Below are 24797 nucleotides of genomic sequence, written 5' to 3' on the forward strand. Positions count from 1 at the left end.
GCAGTTACTGTCTATTATCTATCCTGTTACCTCATCACATAGACTGCAGTTACTGTCTATTATCTATCCTGTTACCTCATCACATAGACTGCTGCTACTGTCTATTATCTATCCTGTTACCTCATCACATACACTGCTGCTACTGTCTATTATCTATCCTGTTACCTCATCACATAGACTGCTGCTACTGTCTATTATCTATCCTGTTACCTCATCACATAGACTGCTGCTACTGTCTATTATCTATCCTCTTACCTCATCACTTAGACTGCTGCTACTGTCTATTATCTATCCTGTTACCTCATCACATACACTACTGCTACTGTCTATTATCTATCCTGTTACCTCATCACATAGACTGCTGTTACTGTCTATTATCTATCCTGTTACCTCATCACATAGACTGCTGCTACTGTCTATTATCTATCCTGTTACCTCATCACATAGACTGCTGCTACTGTCTATTATCTATCCTGTTACCTCATCACATAGACTGCTGCTACTGTCTATTATCTATCCTGTTACCTCATCACATACACTGCAGTTACTGTCTATTATCTATCCTGTTACCTCATCACATAGACTGCTGCTACTGTCTATTATCTATCCTGTTACCTCATCACATAGACTGCTGCTACTGTCTATTATCTATCCTGTTACCTAATCACTTTATCTCTACCTATATGTGCATATCTACCTCAATTACCTAGTAACCCTGCACATCGATTCAGTACTGGTCCCCCTTTTATAGAGCCAAGTTATCATTACTCATTGTGTATATAGCCAAGTTATCGTTACTCATTGTGTATATAGCCAAGTTATCGTTACTCATTGTGTATATAGCCAAGTTATCGTTACTCATTGTGTATAGAGCCAAGTTATCGTTACTCATTGTGTATATAGCCAAGTTATCGTTACTCATTGTGTATATAGCCAAGTTATCGTTACTCATTGTGTATATAGCCAAGTTATCGTTACTCATTGTGTATAGAGCCAAGTTATCGTTACTCATTGTGTATATTGCCAAGTTATCGTTACTCATTGTGTATAGAGCCAAGTTATCGTTACTCATTGTGTATATAGCCAAGTTATCGTTACTCATTGTGTATATAGCCAAGTTATCGTTACTCATTGTGTATATAGCCAAGTTATCGTTACTCATTGTGTATAGAGCCAAGTTATCGTTACTCATTGTGTATATAGCCAAGTTATCGTTACTCATTGTGTATAGAGCCAAGTTATCGTTACTCATTGTGTATATAGCCAAGTTATCGTTACTCATTGTGTATATAGCCAAGTTATCGTTACTCATTGTGTATAGAGCCAAGTTATCGTTACTCATTGTGTATATAGCCAAGTTATCGTTACTCATTGTGTATAGAGCCAAGTTATCGTTACTCATTGTGTATATAGCCAAGTTATCGTTACTCATTGTGTATATAGCCAAGTTATCGTTACTCATTGTGTATAGAGCCAAGTTATCGTTACTCATTGTGTATATAGCCAAGTTATCGTTACTCATTGTGTATATAGCCAAGTTATCGTTACTCATTGTGTATATAGCCAAGTTATCGTTACTCATTGTGTATAGAGCCAAGTTATCGTTACTCATTGTGTATATAGCCAAGTTATCGTTACTCATTGTGTATATAGCCAAGTTATCGAGAGAGAGAGAAAGATTGAAACAGAGAGAAAAAGAGAGAGCGAGATTGAAACAGAGAGAGAGGAAGATTGAAAGAGAGAGAGAGAAAGATTGAAACAGAGAGAAAAAGATAGAGAGATTGAAACAGAGAGAGAGGAAGATTGAAAGAGAGAGAGAGAAAGATTGAAACAGAGAAAAAGATAGAGAGATTGAAACAGAGAGAAAAAGAGAGACAGAGAGAGTGAAACAGAGAGAAAAAGAGAGAGAGAGATTGAAACAGAGAGAGACAGAGAAACAGAGAGAAAAAGAGAGACAGAGATTGAAACAGAGAGAGACAGAGAGAGAGAGACAGTGAAACAGAGAGAAAGAGAGAGAGAGATTGAAACAGAGAGAGACAGAGAGAGAGAGACAGTGAAACAGAGAGAGACAGAGAGAGAGAGACAGTGAAACAGAGAAAAAGAGAGACAGAGATTGAAACAGAGAGAGACAGAGAGAGAGAGAGAAAAAGAGAGACAGAGATTGAAACAGAGAGAGACAGAGAGAGAGAGACAGTGAAACAGAGAGAAAGAGAGAGACAGAGATTGAAACAGAGAGAGACAGAGAGAGACAGTGAAACAGAGAAAAAGAGAGAGAGATTGAAACAGAGAGAGACAGTGAAACAGAGAGAAAAAGAGAGACAGAGATTGAAACAGAGAGAGACAGTGAAACAGAGAGAAAAAGAGAGAGAGATTGAAACAGAGAGAGACAGTGAAACAGAGAGAAAAAGAGAGACAGAGATTGAAACAGAGAGAGACAGTGAAACAGAGAGAAAAAGAGAGAGAGATTGAAACAGAGAGAGACAGTGAAACAGAGAGAAAAAGAGAGAGAGATTGAAACAGAGAGAGACAGTGAAACAGAGAGAAAAAGAGTGTGTGTAGAAGCATTTGCTGTGTGTTGCCTAAACACCATTTCTTCTTCTTCTCCTCAGCTTCATCTAGATGTTGTTCCACATCACATACATCTTTAGACTGTGTGTGTGTTTGCAGGTGTAAATCCTCTGTGTACTGACCTTGTTTACTGTGAATATAATGTAGTAAAGAGATCAGGAGAGGGAGAGAGAGAGCTAGAGAACAAGGGAGGGAAGGAGAGAGAGCTAGAGAACAAGGGAAAGAGAGAGAGAGCTAGAGAACAAGGGAGGGAGAGAGAGAGAGCTAGATAACAAGGGAGGGAGAGAGAGATAGAGAACAAGGGAGGGAGAGAGAGAGCTAGAGAACAATGGAAAGAGAGAGAGAGCTAGAGAACAAGGGAGGGATAGAGAGAGATAGAGAACAAGGGAGGGGGAGAGAGAGCTAGAGAACAAGGGAGGGATAGAGAGAGATAGAGAACAAGGGAGGGGGAGAGAGAGAGCTAGAGAACAAGGGAAAGAGAGAGAGCTAGAGAACAAGGGAGGGAGAGAGAGAGCTAGAGAACAAGGGAAAGAGAGAGAGAGCTAGAGAACAAGGGAGGGAGAGAGAGAGAGCTAGATAACAAGGGAGGGAGAGAGAGAGAGCTAGAGAACAAGGGAGGGAGAGAGAGAGCTAGAGAACAAGGGAGGAGCGAGCTAGAGAACAAGGGAGGGAGAGAGAGCTAGAGAACAAGGGGGGAGAGAGCTAGAGAACAAGGGGGGAGAGAGAGAGAGCTAGAGAACAAGGGAGAGAGAGAGCTAGAGAACAAGGGAGAGAGAGAGCTAGAGAACAAGGGGGGAGAGAGCTAGAGAACAAGGGGGGAGAGAGAATAGTGGGAGTGAAGGATGAGAGAAAACGAAAGAAAGAAAGAGCGTGCGTAGATGATCTGGTCTATCCCCTCTATTTCCTCCCCCCTCTCTTTCCTGCCCTATTTCCCCAATCCCCTCTAGAACACTGCAGCAGCAGCAGCCCACAGTAGAAAACAAACCCACTACCCTCCCAAAAACGCTTTACTGGTACCTCCCGCCATCCCTCTATGCCTCCATCCCGCTTCTCCTTACTCCTCCCCCTCTCCTCTACTCATCCTCCACTCCAACCCTCTACAATCCCATTATTCCCCATCCTCTTCCTATCTACAATCCCTCTCATCCTCTTCCTATCTACAATCCCATTATTCCCCATCCTCTTCCTATCTACAATCCCCCTCATCCTCTGACTATCTACAATCCCATTATTCCCCATCCTCTTCCTATCTACAATCCCATTATTCCCCTTCCTCTTCCTATCTACAATCCCCCTCATCCTCTTCCTATCTACACTCCCCCTCATCCTCTTCCTATCTACACTCCCCCTCATCCTCTTCCTATCTACAATCCCCCTCATCCTCTTCCTATCTACAATCCCATTATTCCCCTTCCTCTTCCTATCTACAATCCCCCTCATCCTCTTCCTATCTACAATCCCCCTCATCCTCTTCCTATCTACACTCCCCCTCATCCTCTTCCTATCTACAATCCCCCTCATCCTCTTCCTATCTACAATCCCCCTCATCCTCTTCCTATCTACACTCCCCCTCATCCTCTTCCTATCTACAATCCCCCTCATCCTCTTCCTATCTACAATCCCCCTCATCCTCTTCATATCTACAATCCCCCTCATCCTCTTCCTATCTACAATCCCCCTCATCCTCTTCCTATCTACAATCCCATTATTCCCCTTCCTCTTCCTATCTACAATCCCATTATTCCTCATCCTCTTCCTATCTACACTCCCCCTCATCCTCTTCCTATCTACAATCCCCCTCATCCTCTTCATATCTACAATCCCTCTCATCCTCTTCCTATCTACAATCCCATTATTCCCCATCCTCTTCCTATCTACAATCCCCCTCATCCTCTGACTATCTACAATCCCATTATTCCCCATCCTCTTCCTATCTACAATCCCATTATTCCCCTTCCTCTTCCTATCTACAATCCCCCTCATCCTCTTCCTATCTACACTCCCCCTCATCCTCTTCCTATCTACACTCCCCCTCATCCTCTTCCTATCTACAATCCCCCTCATCCTCTTCCTATCTACAATCCCCCTCATCCTCTTCCTATCTACAATCCCATTATTCCCCTTCCTCTTCCTATCTACAATCCCCCTCATCCTCTTCCTATCTACAATCCCTTTCTTCCTCTTCCTATCTACAATCCCCCTCATCCTCTTCCTATCTACAATCCCCCTCATCCTCTTCCTATCTACAATCCCCCTCATCCTCTTCCTATCTACAATCCCCCTCATCCTCTTCCTATCTACAATCCCCCTCATCCTCTTCCTATCTACAATCCCCCTCATCCTCTTCATATCTACAATCCCCCTCATCCTCTTCCTATCTACAATCCCCCTCATCCTCTTCCTATCTACAATCCCCCTCATCCTCTTCCTATCTACAATCCCCCTCATCCTCTTCCTATCTACAATCCCCCTCATCCTCTTCATATCTACAATCCCTTTCTTCCTCTTCCGATCTACAATCCCCCTCATCCTCTTCCTATCTGCAATCCCCCTCATCCTCTTCCTATCTACACTCCCCCTCATCCTCTTCCTATCTACAATCCCCCTCATCCTCTTCCTATCTGCAATCCCCCTCATCCTCTTCCTATCTACAATCCCCCTCATCCTTTTCCTATCTACAATCCCCCTCATCCTCTTCCTATCTACAATCCCCCTCATCCTCTTCCTATCTACAATCCCCCTCATCCTCTTCCTATCTACAATCCCCCTCATCCTCTTCCTATCTACAATCCCCCTCATCCTCTTCCTATCTACAATCCCCCTCATCCTCTTCCTATCTGCAATCCCCCTCATCCTCTTCCTATCTACAATCCCCCTCATCCTCTTCCTATCTACAATCCCCCTCATCCTCTTCCTATCTACAATCCCCCTCTTCCTCTTCCTATCTACAATCCCCCTCATCCTCTTCCTATCTACAATCCCCCTCATCCTCTTCATATCTACAATCCCTTTCTTCCTCTTCCTATCTACAATCCCCCTCATCCTCTTCCTATCTACAATCCCCCTCATCCTCTTCCTATCTACAATCCCCCTCATCCTCTTCCTATCTACAATCCCCCTCATCCTCTTCCTATCTGCAATCCCCCTCATCCTTTTCCTATCTACACTCCCCCTCATCCTCTTCCTATCTACAATCCCCCTCATCCTCTTCATATCTACAATCCCTTTCTTCCTCTTTCAAAACACGTTCTCCCCCGGACACCAATAATCAACTCTACTTTAGTTTTCTAGGATAGGAACAGATTTACATTGAACTACATTATATGTGAGAGAGAGAGAGAGAGAGAGAGAGAGAGAGAGAGAGAGAGAGAGAGAGAAAGAAAGAGAGAGAGAGAAAGAGAGAAAGAGAGAAAGAGAGAGGGAGAGAGGGGTGGTGGGATGCTGAAAAATAGTCATCTGTATTCCACGGTCGTCCATTCAGGGAAAAGACAAACAGAGGAGAGAGGAGGAACAGCTGAGATTGGCTCACACACACACACAAAAACACACGTACACACAGGGAGAGAGGGAGAGAGACAGAAGGAGAGAAAAGGGAGAGAGAAAGAGAACGGATGAGAGAAAAAGAGTGAGCGAGAGAGAGACGGAGAGAGAGAGAAAAAGAAAGAAGTAGAAAAGAAAGAAGTAGACAGCATCAGGAAGAATGTTTTTTGTGTCTGATTATGAAAATACCATTTTCCTCTCCTCTCCTCTCCTCTCCTCTCCTCTCCTCTCCTCTCCTCTCCTCTCCTCTCCTCTCCTCTCCTCTCCTCTCCTCTCCTCTCCTCTCCTCTCCTCTTCTCTCCTCTCCTCTCTCCTCTCCTCTTCTCTCCTCTCTCCTCTCCTCTACGTCTCTTCTCCTCTCTCCTCTTCTCTACGTCTCTTCTCCTCTCTCCTCTTCTCTCGTCGCTCCTCTCCTCTCCTATACTTCCCCTCTCCTCTCCCCTCTCCTCTCCTCTCCTATACTTCTCCTCTCCCCTCTCCTCTCTCCTATACTTCTCCTCTCCCCTCTCCTCTCTCCTATACTTCTCCTCTACCCTCTCCCCTCTCCTCTCCTCTCCTCTCCTCTCCTCTCCTCTCCTCTCCTCTCCTCTCCTCTCCTCTCCTCTCCTATACTTCCCCTCTCCTCTCCTCTCCTCTCCTCTCTCCTCTCCTCTCCTCTCCCCTCTCCTATACTTCTCCTCTACCCTCTCCCCTCTCCTCTCCTATACTTCTCCTCTCCTCTCCTCTCCTCTCCTCTCCTCTCCTCTCCTCTCCTCTCCTCTCCTCTCCTCTCCTCTCCTCTCCTCTCCTCTCCTCTCCTCTCCTCTCCTCTCCTCTCCTCTCCTCTCCTCTCCTCTCCTCTCCTCTAATATACTTCCCCTCTCCTCTCCTCTCCTCTCCTCTCCTCTCCTCTCCTCTCCTCTCCTCTCCTCTCCTCTCCTCTCCTCTCCTCTCCTCTCCTCTCCTATCCTATCCTATCCTATCCTATCCTATCCTATCCTATCCTATCCTATCCTATCCTATCCTATGCTTCTAGGCCTTCCCTGTGGCTCAGTTGGTAGAGCATGGTGTTTGCAACGCCAGGGTTGTGAGTTCGATTCCCACAGGGGGCTAGTACGAACACACATACAAATATTTTTTTTTAATGAAATGTATGCATTCACTAGTGTAAGTCGCTCTGGATAAGAGCGTCTGCTAAATGACTAAACTGTAAACTGTAAACTTCCTCTCTTCTCTCCTCTACCCTCTACATCTCTCCTCTCCTCTCCTCTCCTCTACCCTCTCCTCTACGTCTCCTCTCCTCTCCTCTCCCCTCTCCTCTCCATTTTAACAATAATTCCTATCATCACACTGTGGATGTGCTATTGTGTGTGCGTTCATGCGTTCTTGAGTTTGTGCGTTCGTGTGTTCGTGTGTGTGTGCTATGGTGTAAACTCTATTTAAACACTTGCACACTAATTAACAAACTAACACATTCAATCACAGTCCCAAAAATAATTTTAATTAAGAAATGTTGCAAATAAATGACATGTTTAATAATTAACTCCACTGTGTGGTTTTGACAATAAGCTGATGACTCTATTCATTTAACAATCTATATTTAATCAAACACTGCTTCAGCAATCTACTGTTATACAGACATTACCACCTCCATATCTCTCTCTCTCTCTCAGCATCTCTCTCTCTCTCCCTTCCTCTCTCCCTCTCTCTCTCTCTCAGCATCTCTCTCTTTCTCTCTCTCTCAGCATCTCTCTCTTTCTCTCTCTCTCTCAGCATCTCTCTCTTTCTCTCTCTCTCCCCTTCAGCCTCCCTCTCTCAGCAACAAGCTCTTACAGTCTCACTGCAGAATTAGATGTGTGTGACCCACCGTCTCTTTTCAGTATTGTGTTCCAAAATGTAATGGCCAGTGCTTTCCGGGATCCTTGGGACATCCTTACTCTAAACCCTAGCCTTAATCATAACCCTTCTTTAACATTTGGCATTTTTAAATTCCAAGTATCCCAGATAGCACAGACCATATGTGAGTCTGTACTCTTTACCTGGATAAAAGTACAGACTCAGTGCTTCAACATGGCACATCATACACTGTAGTTGGAGGAAACATGGGGAAGTAATGCCGCTTTAAAAGTTGATAAAGGTATAATTCCATTTAGGGGAAAAATGGCATTCAAACGTTTTTGCTGTGATTTTTACACTTGCTCCTTGGAGAAAAAATATTTACAAACATGTTAGAAAAGGAATACAAAATGAATTCTCTGAACATGATCTCACCGACTTCCCCCATTAGGCAAACCATTTACAGTGTTAACTGGCCTGTTGTTGTACAATAAAGATAAGCTGTTCCTTCTCCTATTCAGACCCGCTAAAGCCTTAGACCCAATCATCGCTTTGATAATTCACTATGGAACTGTAACGGCCCTGTGTGTAGCTGGTGTAGAGAGTCAGGCGCAGGACAGCATATATGAGTAGAACAACACCAGGTCTGTAAGGGTCCTGTGTGTAGCTGGTGTAGAGAGTCAGGCGCAGGACAGCAGATATGAGTAGAACAACACCAGGTCTGTAAGGGTCCTGTGTGTAGCTGGTGTAGAGAGTCAGGCGCAGGACAGCAGATATGAGTAGAACAACACCAGGTCTGTAAGGGTCCTGTGTGTAGCTGGTGTAGAGAGTCAGGCGCAGGACAGCAGATATGAGTAGAACAACACCAGGTCTGTAATGGTCCTGTGTGTAGCTGGTGTAGAGAGTCAGGCGCAGGACAGCAGATATGAGTAGAACAACACCAGGTCTGTAAGGGTCCTGTGTGTAGCTGGTGTAGAGAGTCAGGCGCAGGACAGCAGATATGAGTAGAACAACACCAGGTCTGTAAGGGTCCTGTGTGTAGCTGGTGTAGAGAGTCAGGCGCAGGACAGCAGATATGAGTAGAACAACACCAGGTCTGTAAGGGTCCTGTGTGTAGCTGGTGTAGAGAGTCAGGCGCAGGACAGCAGATATGAGTAGAACAACACCAGGTCTGTAAGGGTCCTGTGTGTAGCTGGTGTAGAGAGTCAGGCGCAGGACAGCAGATATGAGTAGAACAACACCAGGTCTGTAAGGGTCCTGTGTGTAGCTGGTGTAGAGAGTCAGGCGCAGGACAGCAGATATGAGTAGAACAACACCAGGTCTGTAAGGGTCCTGTGTGTAGCTGGTGTAGAGAGTCAGGCGCAGGACAGCAGATATGAGTAGAACAACACCAGGTCTGTAAGGGTCCTGTGTGTAGCTGGTGTAGAGAGTCAGGCGCAGGACAGCAGATATGAGTAGAACAACACCAGGTCTGTAAGGGTCCTGTGTGTAGCTGGTGTAGAGAGTCAGGCGCAGGACAGCAGATATGAGTAGAACAACACCAGGTCTGTAAGGGTCCTGTGTGTAGCTGGTGTAGAGAGTCAGGCGCAGGACAGCAGATATGAGTAGAACAACACCAGGTCTGTAAGGGTCCTGTGTGTAGCTGGTGTAGAGAGTCAGGCGCAGGACAGCAGATATGAGTAGAACAACACCAGGTCTGTAAGGGTCCTGTGTGTAGCTGGTGTAGAGAGTCAGGCGCAGGACAGCAGATATGAGTAGAACAACACCAGGTCTGTAAGGGTCCTGTGTGTAGCTGGTGTAGAGAGTCAGGCGCAGGACAGCAGATATGAGTAGAACAACACCAGGTCTGTAAGGGTCCTGTGTGTAGCTGGTGTAGAGAGTCAGGCGCAGGACAGCAGATATGAGTAGAACAACACCAGGTCTGTAAGGGTCCTGTGTGTAGCTGGTGTAGAGAGTCAGGCGCAGGACAGCAGATATGAGTAGAACAACACCAGGTCTGTAAGGGTCCTGTGTGTAGCTGGTGTAGAGAGTCAGGCGCAGGACAGCAGATATGAGTAGAACAACACCAGGTCTGTAAGGGTCCTGTGTGTAGCTGGTGTAGAGAGTCAGGCGCAGGACAGCAGATATGAGTAGAACAACACCAGGTCTGTAAGGGTCCTGTGTGTAGCTGGTGTAGAGAGTCAGGCGCAGGACAGCAGATATGAGTAATCAACGTTCTTTACTCAAAAAGACAAATATACAACGTAACATAATGAGCCCACAAAGATGGACCGAAATACAATGAACAATCACTCACAATCACAACCTAGGGAACAGAGGGTTAAATAATAAACAATCTCTCACAAACACAACCTGGGGAACAGAGGGTTAAATAATAAACAATCTCTCACAAACACAACCTGGGGAACAGAGGGTTAAATAATAAAGAATTACTCACAATCACAACCTGGAACAGAGGGTTAAATAATAAACAATCACTCACAATCACAACATGGGGAACAGAGGTTTAAATAATAAACAATCACTCACAACCACAACATGGGGATTAGAGGGTTAAATAATAAACAATCACTCACAACCTGGGGAACAGAGGGTTAAATAATAAACAATCACTCACAACCTGGGGAACAGAGGGTTAAATAATAAACAATCAATCACAACATGGGGAACAGAGGGTTAAATAATAAACAAGTAATTGGTAGAGGGAAGCCAGGTATGTAGGACAAAGACAGAACAAATGGAAAATGAAAAATGGATCGGCGGCGGCTAGAAAGCCGGTGACGTCGACCGCCAAACGCCGCCCGAACAAGGAGAGGGACCGACTTTTGCGGAAGTCGTGACAGGAACACACGTGACTGTGGCCATGTGCTAAAGCAGGGAGGTAGTGCTTAAAAAACTGAAAAGATTTCAACAATAAAATACTTTATTAACTTCAAGTGCGAAAGGTAGTAGTCTACAATTAGGACAAACTTAAAACGCATGAAGGCTCAGGTAGAAACACTATCTAGACCTAGGTGGAAACATTATCTAGACCTAGGTAGAAACACTATCTAGACCTAGGTAGAAACACTATCTAGACCTAGGTAGAAACACTATCTAGACCTAGGTAGAAACACTATCTAGACCTAGGTAGAAACACTATCTAGACCTAGGTAGAAACACTATCTAGACCTAGGTAGAAACACTATCTAGACCTAGGTAGAAACACTATCTAGACCTAGGTAGAAACACTATCTAGACCTAGGTAGAAACACTATCTAGACCTAGGTAGAAACACTATCTAGACCTAGGTAGAAACATTATCTAGACCTAGGTAGAAACATTATCTAGACCTAGGTAGAAACATTATCTAGACCTAGGTAGAAACACTATCTAGACCTAGGTGGAAACATTATCTAGACCTAGGTAGAAACACTATCTAGACCTAGACCTATATCATAAGATCCTTTGAAGCAACTTTGGTTCAGATTATGTTATGATATGAACAAAGCAATCTAGCCTGAGAGAATATTTATGTCCTGCCCTTTTGGAGCAGGACATGTAATGTCCATGGCCTTTTCAAAAATGTGTCTGGCTGTGTCCAGTCCGGTGGATGTTTTCACATCTCTGGGAGGAAGGACGTCAACATTGCACAGCAGCTGAAACCTGGTTCCATCTGAGTGAAAGCTCCTTGGCCACAACAACACCAGGCTCCAGACAATTAAAGCTGTAAAGGACGAAAGCAGACTATAAAATAGAAAAGACATACCAGAAATAACATTCATTGACCCCCAAGTCCAAACAATAAGCTCAAAGTACAAAGAAGTGTTTCTTGTTCACCCTCGATCATCTCCTTGTACTGATGGCTGAGAGCAGGTTTATGCTGAAAGACAAATTCGAGAAGAATTGGTTTAAAACATGAATGAATCAATGTTCTAGAGCTTTTTATTGACTCATGCATGAATTAATCGATGTTCTAGGGCTTGTTATTGACTCCTGCATGAATGAATTACATTTACATTACATTTAAGTCATTTAGCAGACACTCTTATCCAGAGCGACTTACAAATTGGTGCATTCACCTTATGATATCCAGTGGAACAACCACTTTACAATAGTGCATCTAAATCTTTTAAGGGGGGGGGGGGGGGGGTTAGAAGGATTACTTTATCCTATCCTAGGTATTCCTTAAAGAGGTGGGGTTTCAGGTGTCTCCGGAAGGTGGTGATTGACTCCGCTGTCCTGGCGTCGTGAGGGAGCTTGTTCCACCATTGGGGTGCCAGAGAAGCGAACAGTTTTGACTGGGCTGAGTGGGAACTGTGCTTCCTCAGAGGTAGGGAGGCGAGCAGGCCAGAGGTGGATGAACGCAGTGCCCTTGTTTGGGTGTAGGGCCTGATCAGAGCGTGAAGGTACGGAGGTGCCGTTCCCCTCACAGCTCCGTAGGCAAGCACCATGGTCTCGTAGCGGATGCGAGCTTCAACTGGAAGCCAGTGGAGAGAGCGGAGGAGCGGGGTGACGTGAGAGAACTTGGGAAGGTTGAACACCAGACGGGCTGCGGCGTTCTGGATGAGTTGTAGGGGTTTAATGGCACAGGCAGGGAGCCCAGCCAACAGCGAGTTGCAGTAATCCAGACGGGAGATGACAAGTACCTGGATTAGGATCTGCGCTGCTTACTGTGTGAGGCAAGGTCGTACTCTGCGAATGTTGTAGAGCGTGAACCTACAGGATCGGGTCACCGCCTTGATGTTAGTGGAGAACGACAGGGTGTTGTCCAGGGTCATGCCAAGGTTCTTAGCACTCTGGGAGGAGGACACAATGGAGTTGTCAACCGTGATGGCGAGATCATGGAACGGGCAGTCCTTCCAAGGGAGGAAGAGCAGCTCCGTCTTGCCGAGGTTCAGCTTGAGGTGGTGATCCGTCATCCACACTGATATGTCTGCCAGACATGCAGAGATGCGATTCGCCACCTGGTTATCAGAAGGGGGGAAAGGAGAAGATTAATTGTGTGTCGTCTGCATAGCAATGACAGGAGAGACCATGTGAGGATATGACAGAGCCAAGTGACTTGGTGTATAGCGAGAATAGGAGAGGGCCTAGAACAGAGCCCTGGGGGACACCAGTGGTGAGAGCACGTGGTGCGGAGACAGATTCTCGCCACGCCACCTGGTAGGAGCGACCTGTCAGGTAGGACGCAATCCAAGCGTGGGCCGCGCCGGAGATGCCCAACTCGGAGAGGGTGGAGAGGAGGATCTGATGGTTCACAGTATCAAAGGCAGCCGATAAGGATGAGAGCAGAGGAGAGAGAGTTAGCTTTAGCTGTGCGGAGCGCCTCCGTGACACAGAGAAGAGCAGTCTTAGTTGAATGACCAGTCTTGAAACCTGACTGATTTGGATCAAGAAGGTCATTCTGAGAGAGATAGCAGGAGAGCTGGCCAAGGACGGCACGTTCAAGAGTTTTGGAGAGAAAAGAAAGAAGGGATACTGGTCTGTAGTTGTTGACATCGGAGGGATCGAGTGTAGGTTTTTTCAGAAGGGGAGCAACTCTCGCTCTCTTGAAGACGGAAGGGACGTAGCCAGCGGTCAAGGATGAGTTGATGAGCGAGGTGAGGTAAGGGAGAAGGTCTCCGGAAATGGTCTGGAGGGCAGGTTGTTGGGTGGCCGATTTCATCTGGAGAGAGAGGGGAGAAAGAGGTCAAAGCACAGGGTAGGGCAGTGTGAGCAGGACCAGCGGTGTCGTTTGACTTAGCAAACGAGGATCAGATGTCGTCGACCTTCTTTTCAAAATGGTTGACGAAGTCATCCGCAGAGAGGGAGGAGGGGGGGGGAGGGGGAGGAGGATTCAGGAGGGAGGAGAAGGTGGCAAAGAGTTTCCTAGGGTTAGAGGCAGATGCTTGGAATTTAGAGTGGTAGAAAGTGGCTTTAGCAGCAGAGACAGAAGAGGAAAATGTAGAGAGGAGGGAGTGAAAGGATGCCAGGTCCGCAGGGAGGCGAGTTTTCCTCAATTTCCGCTCGGCTGCCCAGAGCCCTGTTCTGTGAGCTCGCAATGAGTCGTCGAGCCACGGAGCAGGAGGGGAGGACCGAGCCGGCCTGGCGGATTGAGTGAGAAGTGTGAGAAGTGAGAAGTGTTGGATGAGAGCGAGAGGGAAAAGGATACAAGGTAGTGGTCGGAGACTTGGAGGGGAGTTGCAATGAGATTAGTGGAAGAACAGCATCTAGTAAAGATGAGGTCAAGCGTATTGCCTGCCTTGTGAGTAGGGGGTGACGGTGAGAGGGTGAGGTCAAAAGAGGAGAGGAGTGGAAAGAAGGAGGCAGAGAGGAATGAGTCAAAGGTAGACGTGGGGAGGTTAAAGTCACCCAGAACTGTGAGAGGTGAGCCATCCTCAGGAAAGGAACTTATCAAGGCGTCAAGCTCATTGATGAACTCTCCAAGGGAACCTGGAGGGCGATAAATGATAAGGATGTTAAGCTTGAAAGGGCTGGTAACTGTGACAGCATGGAATTCAAAGGAGGCGATAGACAGATGGGTCAGGGTAGAGAGAGAGAATGTCCACTTGGGAGAGATGAGGATCCCAGTGCCACCACCCCGCTGACCAGAAGCTCTCGGGTGTGCGAGAACACGTGGGCAGACGAGGAGAGAGCAGTAGGAGTAGCCGTGTTATCTGTGGTAATCCATGTTTCCGTCAGCGCCAAGAAGTCGAGGGACTGGAGGGTAGCATAGGCTGAGATGAACTCTGCCTTGTTGGCCGCAGACCGGCAGTTCCAGAGGCTGCCGGAGACCTGGAACTCCACGTGGGTCGTGCGCGCTGGGACCACCAGGTTAGAGTGGCAGCGGCCACGCGGTGTGAAGCGTTTGTATGGCCTGTGCAGAGAGGAGAGAACAGAATTGATGTTCTAGGGCTTGTTATTGACTCATGAATGAATGAATTGTTGTTCTAGGGCTTATTATTGACTCCTGCATGAATTAATTGATGTTCTAGGGCTTATTATTGACTCCTACATCTGCACTAAAATGCCCTGGACACACTTCCTGCTTCCAGTCCAACAACAGCAATGCAGACACAAGATAACTAGCTAGATTTAGCAAACATTTAGCTTTATAATTACCAGCTGGCTAGATGTATATGCTATACATCTGGCTAGCAAGCTAGTTGAACATGCAACAAGAATTACCTTGAAATCTATAATCCAATAGCTAGTTCATCGTGGCTACCTAGCTAGCCAACTTAGCATGTGCCCCTATAACGTGACGTGGGGTTTGATTAGCATTCGCACCACAGTGGCTATTTTCGCTAGCTAGCTAGATAAACATGACAAACTATCAAACATGAAAAAGATGATCATCATGTCATGCAGGGCTTTAGCACATCAGCTATCAACCTTAACAGCAGAATGCAAATGGCCAGCTCAGCTAGCTAGCTGGCTATAACGTTACCTGTATGCAACTGTCTCGCTAGCTATTTATATAGCTAACAATAGCTAGCAATGAAAATGACTTGTTGAGACAATAACATAGCCATCTTGACATGTTAACTGTAGACTCTTACCAGTGGATGGATAATGGGGATTGTGCCTTTTTGACATGTTAACTGTAGACTCTTACCAGTGGATGGATAATGGGGATTGTGCCTTTTTGACAGAGAAGCCTTGATTGACAGATTGGACTCTCTTTTGTTGTGAATATCCCCCTCATTATCTCAACCAATTACGGATATGCATGATTCTGTATTTTCTCAGTGTCTTTGTGATTTCACATTTTATTTATATTCACAGATTTCCAGACACGTTTGTTATTAAGGCACATGAAAGTAAAAAAAAAAAAAAAACTAATTTTGATGAAAGAAACTAGTTTTTATGTTCAAATGCGTGTCCTGTGAAGTAGTGACATGCATCATACACCCAGCTTTCAGTAACGGGTCACATGTATCCACGTTTTCCAAACGTCAAATTTAAACGTCCATTTCGAAGTTGCTCCAAACGTCAACTTTGGAAGTGTTTTTTCACACCTTGGGGTTTTCCTCTGTATCGTTCCATTTCTCCAAACGTCAATAGGTTTAAGAACTCCTTCCGAAGGGCTAAGGCAGGGCTCTTCAACCCTGTTCCTGGAGAGAAACCCTCCTGTAGGTTTTAACTCCTGTTCCTGGAGAGAAACCCTCCTGTAGGTTTTAACTCCTGTTCCTGGAGAGAAACCCTCCTGTAGGTTTTAACTCCTGTTCCTGGAGAGAAACCCTCCTGTAGGTTTTAACTCCTGTTCCTGGAGAGAAACCCTCCTGTAGGTTTTAACTCCTGTTCCTGGAGAGAAACCCTCCTGTAGGTTTTAACTCCTGTTCCTGGAGAGAACCCCTCCTGTAGGTTTTAACTCCTGTTCCTGGAGAGAAATCATCCTGTAGGTTTTAACTCATGTTCCTGGAGAGAACCCCTCCTGTAGGTTTTAACTCATGTTCCTGGAGAGAACCCCTCCTGTAGGTTTTAACTCCTGTTCCTGGAGAGAACCTCCTGTAGGTTAAATCCTGTTCCTGGAGAGAAACCCTCCTGTAGGTTTTAACTCCTGTTCCTGGAGAGAAACCCTCCTGTAGGTTAACTCCTGTTCCTGGAGAGAAACCCTCCTGTAGGTTAAATCCTGTTCCTGGAGAGAAACCCTCCTGTAGGTTTTAACTCCTGTTCCTGGAGAGAAATCATCCTGTAGGTTTTAACTCATGTTCCTGGAGAGAACCCCTCCTGTAGGTTTTAACTCATGTTCCTGGAGAGAAACCCTCCTGTAGGTTTTAACTCCTGTTCCTGGAGAGAACCTCCTGTAGGTTAAATCCTGTTCCTGGAGAGAAACCTTCCTGTAGGTTAAATCCTGTTCCTGGAGAGAAACCCTCCTGTAGGTTTTAAATCCTGTTCCTGGAGAGAAACCCTCCTGTAGGTTTTAACTCCTGTTCCTGGAGAGAAACCCTCCTGTAGGTTTTAACTCCTGTTCCTGGAGAGAAACCCTCCTGTAGGTTAACTCCTGTTCCTGGAGAGAAACCCTCCTGTAGGTTTTAACTCCTGTTCCTGGAGAGAAACCCTCCTGTAGGTTTTAACTCCTGTTCCTGGAGAGAAACCCTCCTGTAGGTTAACTCCTGTTCCTGGAGAGAAACCCTCCTGTAGGTTAACTCCTGTTCCTGGAGAGAAACCCTCCTGTAGGTTTTAACTCCTGTTCCTGGAGAGAACCCCTCCTGTAGGTTTTAAATCCTGTTCCTGGAGAGAAACCCTCCTGTAGGTTTTAACTCCTGTTCCTGGAGAGAAACCCTCCTGTAGGTTTTAACTCCTGTTCCTGGAGAGAAACCCTCCTGTAGGTTTTAAATCCTGTTCCTGGAGAGAAACCCTCCTGTAGGTTTTAACTCCTGTTCCTGGAGAGAAACCCTCCTGTAGGTTAACTCCTGTTCCTGGAGAGAAACCCTCCTGTAGGTTTTAACTCATGTTCCTGGAGAGAAACCCTCCTGTAGGTTAACTCCTGTTCCTGGAGAGAAACCCTCCTGTAGGTTTTTGCTCCAACCCTGTTGTAACTAACCTGATTCATCTTATCAACCAGCTAATTATTAGAATCAGGTGTGCTAGATTAGGGTTGGGGTTAAAACCTACAGGATGGTATCTCTCCAGGAACAGAGTTGGAGTATAAACCTACAGGACAGTAGCTCTCCTGGAACAGAGTTGGAGATAAAACCTACAGGATGGTAGCTCTCCAGGAACAGGGTTGGAGTTAAAACCTACAGGAGGGTATCTCTCCAGGAACAGGGTTGGAGTTAAAACCTACAGGAGGGTATCTCTCCAGGAACAGGGTTGGAGAGCCTTGGGTTAAGGTAAGGGTTAAGATTTGGGATAGGGTTAAACTAAACAAACAAAATATAAACCAGCGTCCATGACTGGGATTGAACACGCAACCTTCTGACCCTACTTGATGGTGATAGGGCTCACTGTTGCCCCTAGTGGCCAGTTTTAAAGGCATTTCCAGCGCCCTCAGGACATGGACAGATGTCCAATTTGGACATCAATCTTGAACGATCTCCCTGCTCTCAGACCCAGGCAGTGTCATCCCCTCTCCCTCCATCCCACTGCAGCTGCTCTCCTCTCTCCTTCCTCCCTCCCTCCTCTTTCCCCATCCCTCACTCAAACTGCTCTCCTCTCTCCTCCCTCACTCCCTCGCTTGCTCCTTCCCTCCCTCCGTCCACCCTCTCATTCAAGCTGCTCTCTCAACATCCCTCCCTCCCTCCCTCCCTCACTGACTGAAAATGAACCTCCGGTAGTATTTCATTCTGATTATATTAATGTATATTCCCTCAGTATTTCATTCTGATTATTTTAATGTATATTTCCTCAGTATTTCATTCTGATTATTTTATTGTATATTCCCTCAGTATTTCATTCTGATTATTTTAATGTATATTCCCTCAGTATTTCATTCTGATTATTTTAATGTATATTCCCTCAGTATTTCATTCTGATTATTTTAATGTATATTCCCTCAGTATTTCATTCTGATTATTTTAATGTATATTCCCTCAGTATTTCATTCTGATTATTTTAATGTATATTCCCTCAGTATTTAATACTGATTATTTTATTGTATATTCCCACAGTATTTCATTCTGATTATTTTAATGTATATTCCCTCAGTATTTCATTCTGATTATATTAATGTATATTCCCTCAGTATTTCATTCTGAATATATTAATGTATACTCCCTCAGTATTTAATAACATGACATGTATTATTAACTAACTCTGTTAAATATGCATCACTGCTCTGGTCACTGATCTCTTGTCTCTCCTCGGGGGTGTGTGTGTGTGTGTGTGTGTGTGTGTGTGTGTGTGTGTGTGTGTGTGTGTGTGTGTGTGTGTGTGTGTGTGTGTGTGTGTGTGTGTGTGTGTGTGTGTGTGTGTGTGTGCGCGTTTGTGTGCGCGTGTGTGTATACTGTATGCGGTCACTGATCAGTACTCTCCTCTCATTTGCATCGAGCAGTCGTCAGCAAGAAACACAAGTGCACACACACAGAAGACTGAAACACTCAAGACTTAAAAAGCTCTCTCGTTTCTCTCTCTCGTTTCTCTCCTCTGTCGTTTCTCTCCTCTGTCGTTTCTCTCCTCTGTCGTTTCTCCCCTCTGTCGTTTCTCCCCTCTGTCGTTTCTCTCTGTCGTTTCTCTCCTCTGTCGTTTCTCTCTGTCGTTTCTCTCCTCTGTCGTTTCTCTCCTCTGTCGTTTCTCTCCTCTGTCGTTTCTCTCCTCTGTCGTTTCTCTCTGTCGTTTCTCCCCTCTGTCGTTTCTCTCCTCTGTCGTTTCTCTCCTCTGTCGTTTCTCTCCTCTGTCGTTTCTGTCTGTCGTTTCTCTCCTCTGTCGTTTCTCTCCTCTGTCGTTTCTCTCTGTCGTTTCTCCCCTCTGTCGTTTCTCTCTGTCGTTTCTCTCCTCTGTCGTTTCTCTCTGTCGTTTCTCTCCTCTGTCGTTTCTCCCCTCTGTCGTTTCTCTCCTCTGTCGTTTCTCTCTGTCGTTTCTCTCCTCTGTCGTTTCTCTCTGTCGTTTCTCTCCTCTGTCGTTTCTCCCCTCTGTCGTTTCTCTCTGTCGTTTCTCTCCTCTGTCATTTCTCTCCTCTGTCAGTTTTCTTTCACTTCTCTCTTTTCTGATGTTTATCATCTGCTTGTTCATCTTTTCTGAAAGTTGATGAGAAAGAAAGAGAGAAAGAGGAGGGGGTGAGGGAGAGAGAGAGATGGGGATAGAGAGGGAGAGAAATATATAGAGACAGAGAGACAGACAGAGAGACAGACAGAGAGTTAGAGAGAGCGAGACAGAGAGACAGAGAGACAGACAGAGAGACAGACAGACAGACAGACAGACAGAGAGAGAGCGACAGAGAGAGAGACAGACAGGCAGACAGACAGACAGACAGACAGACAGAGAGAGAGAGGGGGAAGGAGGGAGAGAGAGTGTGATGTGTCTGCTTCAGGCTATCTGAGCTCAGAGTGAGGAATGCTAATCTTCTCCTTTTCCACCCAATTACACAACGTTACACACCGTCACGCCATTATCTGTGTGTGTGTGAGCATCTGTGTGTGTGTGTGTGTGTGTGGTGTGTGTGTGTGGTGTGTGTGCGTCTGTGTGTGGTGTGTTGTGTGTGTGGTGTGTGTGCGTCTGTATGTGTGTGTGTGTGTTTTACAGGTATTTCAGTGTGTTTGTGTGAGCGTCTGCTTCCTAACCAGTCAATTTCACAGCATTATCTATCTCCACACAGACACATGAGAGTTCAGACTGGGATTTACTTCCCAAATGGCACCCTATTCCCTATATAGTACACTACTGTTGACCAGAGAGCTATGGGTTCCATTTCAGACACAGACTGCTTCTCTGTTCTGGTATTTACTGGATTTGGGAGGATTAAGACTGCGTCCAAACGGCACTCAATTCCCTATATAGTGCACTACTAACCTGTAGGCTCCAGTTAAAGATAGTGCACTACTAACCTATAGGCTCCGGTCAAAAATAGTGCACTATGAAGGGATTAGGGTGCTGTTTGGGACCCAAGCTAGGTGCTGTTGTTTGATGTGTTTAGCAGTACTTGAAGTGGACAAATAAAAGTAAGTTGTAGTACTTTGTACAGACAGTATATACATGTACACTGTAATTCAAAAACAGTGTGTATTTATAATGAATACATAAATACATGAATACATGAATAAATCAACTATTTAAACCTCGCCTTGAGTGTACATTTCCCTTCTAAGTGTGAGTGTTAGCTGTAATGAGTACAGAGAGTAGATCCTATAACTTAGCCCACACTGCCTTGTAGATGGTGTTTCTCTCTCCTTCTCGCTCTCCATGTCCCGTACATCTCCTCCCTATTCCTCCCTCTCTCCTTCTCTCTCTCCTTCTCTCTCTCCATGTCCCGTACATCTCATCCCTATTCCTCCCTCTCTCCTTCTCTCTCTCCTTCTCTCTCTCCATGTCCCCTACATCTCCTCCCTATTCCTCTCTCTCTCCTTCTCTCTCTCCATGTCCCCTACATCTCCTCCCTATTCCTCCCTCTCTCCTTCTCTCTCTCCATGTCCCCTACATCTCCTCCTTATTCCTCCCTCTCTCCTTCTCTCTCTCCTTCTCTCTCTCCATGTCCCCTACATCTCCTCCCTATTCCTCCCTCTCTCCTTCTCTCTCTCCATGTCCCCTACATCTCCTCCCTATTCCTCCCTCTCTCCTTCTCTCTCTCCATGTCCCCTACATCTCCTCCCTATTCCTCCCTCTCTCCTTCTCTCTCTCCATATCCCCTACATCTCCTCTCTCTCCATATCCCCTACATCTCCTCCCTATTCCTCCCTCTCTCTTCTCTCTCTCCTTCTCTCTCTCCATATCCCCTACATCTCCTCCCTATTCCTCCCTCTCTCCTTCTCTCTCTCCTTCTCTCTCTCCATATCCCCTACATCTCCTCCCTATTCCTCCCTCTCTCCTTCTCTCTCTCCATGTCCCTTACATCTCCTCCCTATTCCTCCCTCTCTCCTTCTCTCTCTCCATGTCCCTTACATCTCCTCCCTATTCCTCCCTCTCTCCATAACCCCTAAACCTCCTCTCTCTCTCCTCCTCTCTCTCCCTCTCCCTCTTCCCTCTATAGTGGTGGTGTTATTTTGACCACAGCCCTAGGGGGGGTTTAGCACTATGGTGTTAACAGTTATTAGTACCAGGGCTAACACACACACACACACACACACACACACACACACACACACACACACACACACACACACACACACACACACACGAACACACACACATACAGACACACGAACACATACACACATGCACACACACACACACACACACACACACACACACACACACACACACACACACACACACACACACACACACACACACACAGCTCCAGGCTTAATGAAGATCCAGAGCCTGTAGAGAAGTGAGCATCAGAACATGATGGTGATCTGTTGAAAGGCCTCTGGGTTTCAGAGTCCATAATGCAGTCTGTCTGGAGGTTAAACACACAGCTACAGTGATTTACTGCGGCACATTAGTGGAACGTCACATTAATGAGGATGTTTGTTGACTAATGCATCCTGGGTCATGATGCATGCCATTATGTATGTGTGTCTTCTGTGTCTGTATGTGTGTGTGTGTTCCTGTGTCTGTATGTGTGTATGTGTTCGTGTGTCTGTATGTGTGTGTGTGTTTGTGTGTCTGTATGTGTGTGTGTGTGTTTGTGTGTGTTTGTGATGGTAATTTTGTAACTGCGCTCAATACAGAGAGAGATAGATGAGATGAGAGAACGAGGGATGCCCACTCAAGAGATCAATACAGAGAGAGAGAGAGATGAGAGAACGAGGGATGCCCACTCAAGAGATCAATACAGAGAGAGAGAGAGATGAGAGAACGAGGGATGCCCACTCAAGAGATCAATACAGAGAGAGAGAGAGATGAGGGAACGAGGGATGCCCACTCAAGAGATCAATACAGAGAGAGAGAGATGAGATGAGAGAACGAGGGATGCCCACTCAAGAGATCAATACAGAGAGAGAGAAGAGAGAACGAGGGATGCGCACTCAAGAGATGGATGAAGAGAAAGATGGGGATGACAGGAGCGGATACTCAATATTCTTCCTCTGTTATTTCCGCAGGTAACTGCACTCCAGAGCCCCAAGACAACAAGAGGACATCCCTGACCTTTAACCTAAAGTAAGGCTCACTGCCCTGTATTACTACTCGTAGTCGGGTCGTTTTGTCCACAAACTGTCCACGGCATAATAGGGACCAAATACAGTCAACTATGACCAGACGGGACCAGCTGACACCCATTTTTTCAACACCTGTCTTTGGATGGATGTGTTGGCTGTAATCTGGGTGGGAATAACTTGCCCATAGGGCATACAGTACATGACATACACTCTCTATACGAAAATATGTGGACACCCCTTCAAATGAGTGGATTTGGCTGTTTCAGCCACACCCGTTGCTGACAGGCCTTACTGAAGAGCTCAGTGACTTTCAACGTGGCACCATCATGGAGACTCATTCAACCCTAACACACACGGCCTGGTATCCCCCATCTCTGACTCTAGGAGGCTCAATCAACAGACATTACCCCCTCCATCTCTCTCTCTCTCTCTCTCTCTCTCTCTCTCTCTCTCTCTCTCTCTCTCTCTCTCTCTCTCTCTCTCTCTCTCTCTCTCTCTTTTCTCTCTCTCTCTCTCTTTTTCTCTCTCTCTCTCTCTCTCTCTCTGCTGGGAGGCCTACAAATTGAATCTGTGGTCTTGACAGGCAAGAGAACGAGGAGAGGGTGAATAAAAACGGCCTTATTTCCGCATGCACACACACATAAACAGATGCATTAGATGGGGAATGAAGAAAGGCTGTAAATTGGAATCAAACTGTATTTAGTGTGTTAACTGTGACAGACAGCTTGTCAAGGTCATATGATATTCAGTGATGTCACAGTGATATCATCGATGATGACCGTTGATGACAAGAATGAGAATGACACTGGGAACCATCATCTTCTATTCTCCTTTTATTTTCTAGAATAGAGACAGTATTGTTCTAGAATAGTGACAATATTGTTCAAGAACAGGGACAGTATTGTTCTAGAATAGTGACAGGTTGTTCTAGAATAGGGAGAGTATTGTTCTAGAATAGTGAGAGTATTGTTCTAGAATAGTGAGAGTATTGTTCTAGAATAGTGAGAGCGTTGTTCTAGAATAGGGACAGTATTGTTCTAGAATAGTGACAGGTTGTTCTAGAATAGTGACAGTATTGTTCTAGAATAGTAACATATTGTTCTAGAATAGTGAGAGTATTGTTCTAGAATAGCAAGAGTATTGTTCTAGAATAGTGACAATATTGTTCTAGAATAGTGGGACAGTATTGTTCTAGAATAGTGAGAGTATTGTTCTAGAATAGCAAGAGTATTGTTCTAGAATAGTCACAATATTGTTCTAGAATAGTGAGAGTATTGTTCTAGAATAGTGAGAGTATTGTTCTAGAATAGTGAGAGTATTGTTCTAGAATAGTGAGAGCGTTGTTCTAGAATAGTGACAGTATTGTTCTAGAATAGTGACAGGTTGTCCTAGAATAGTGACAGTATTGTTCTAGAGTAGTAACAGTATTGTTCTAGAATAGTGAGAGTATTGTTCTAGAATAGCAAGGGTATTGTTCTAGAATAGTGACAATATTGTTCTAGAATAGTGAGACAGTATTGTTCTAGAATAGTGAGAGTATTGTTCTAGAATAGTGAGAGTGTTGTTCTAGAATAGTGAGAGTATTGTTCTAGAATAGAGTGAGCGTTGTTCTAGAATAGGGACAGTATTTTTCTAGAATAGTGAGAGTATTGTTCTAGAATAGTGACAGTATTGGTCTAGAATTGTGAGATTAGTGTTCTAGAATTGTGAGAGTATTGTTCTAGAATAATAAAAGTATTGTTCTAGAATAGTGATAGTATTGTTCTAGAATAGTGACAGTATTGTTCTAGAATAGTGAGAGTATTGTTCTAGAATAATGAAAGTATTGTTCTAGAATAGTGATAGTATTGTTCTAGAATAGTGACAGTATTGTTCTAGAATAGTGACCGTATTGTTCTACAGTAGTGAGAGTGTTGTTCTAGAATAGTGATAGTATTGTTCTAGAATAGTGACAGTATTGTTCTACAATAGTGAGAGTATTGTTCTAGAATAGTGACAGTATTGTTCTAGAATAGTGACAGTGTTGTTCTACAATAGTGAGAGTGTTGTTCTAGAATAGTGACAGTATTGCTCTAGAATACATTCTAATATTCCTCTGCTCACTATAATGGGAATAGGGTGCCATTTGAGACACAGACGTTATCTATGGAGTTTGGGAGTACAGCTCATCTATTCTCTGAGGTCATCAGAATCTCTTTCTGCTCTGATAAT

At 45.2% G+C, this 24797-nt stretch overlaps 1 protein-coding gene across 1 annotated transcript in view; it reads left to right on the top strand.

Annotated features, from left to right (window-relative positions):
- The window catches only part of LOC106595844 (protein ELFN1), a 174290-nt gene that overhangs the window by 81440 nt on the left and 68053 nt on the right, over nucleotides 1–24797 (top strand). Inside the window, exon 2 of the mRNA XM_082958404.1 lies at nucleotides 22530–22587. The gene's annotated coding sequence lies outside the window, so the exon portion shown is untranslated. The remainder of the gene's footprint in view (nucleotides 1–22529; nucleotides 22588–24797) is intronic.

This window comes from Salmo salar, chromosome 12, assembly GCF_965601325.2.
Source record: "Salmo salar chromosome 12, fSalSal1, whole genome shotgun sequence".
Lineage (NCBI taxonomy): Eukaryota > Metazoa > Chordata > Actinopteri > Salmoniformes > Salmonidae > Salmo > Salmo salar.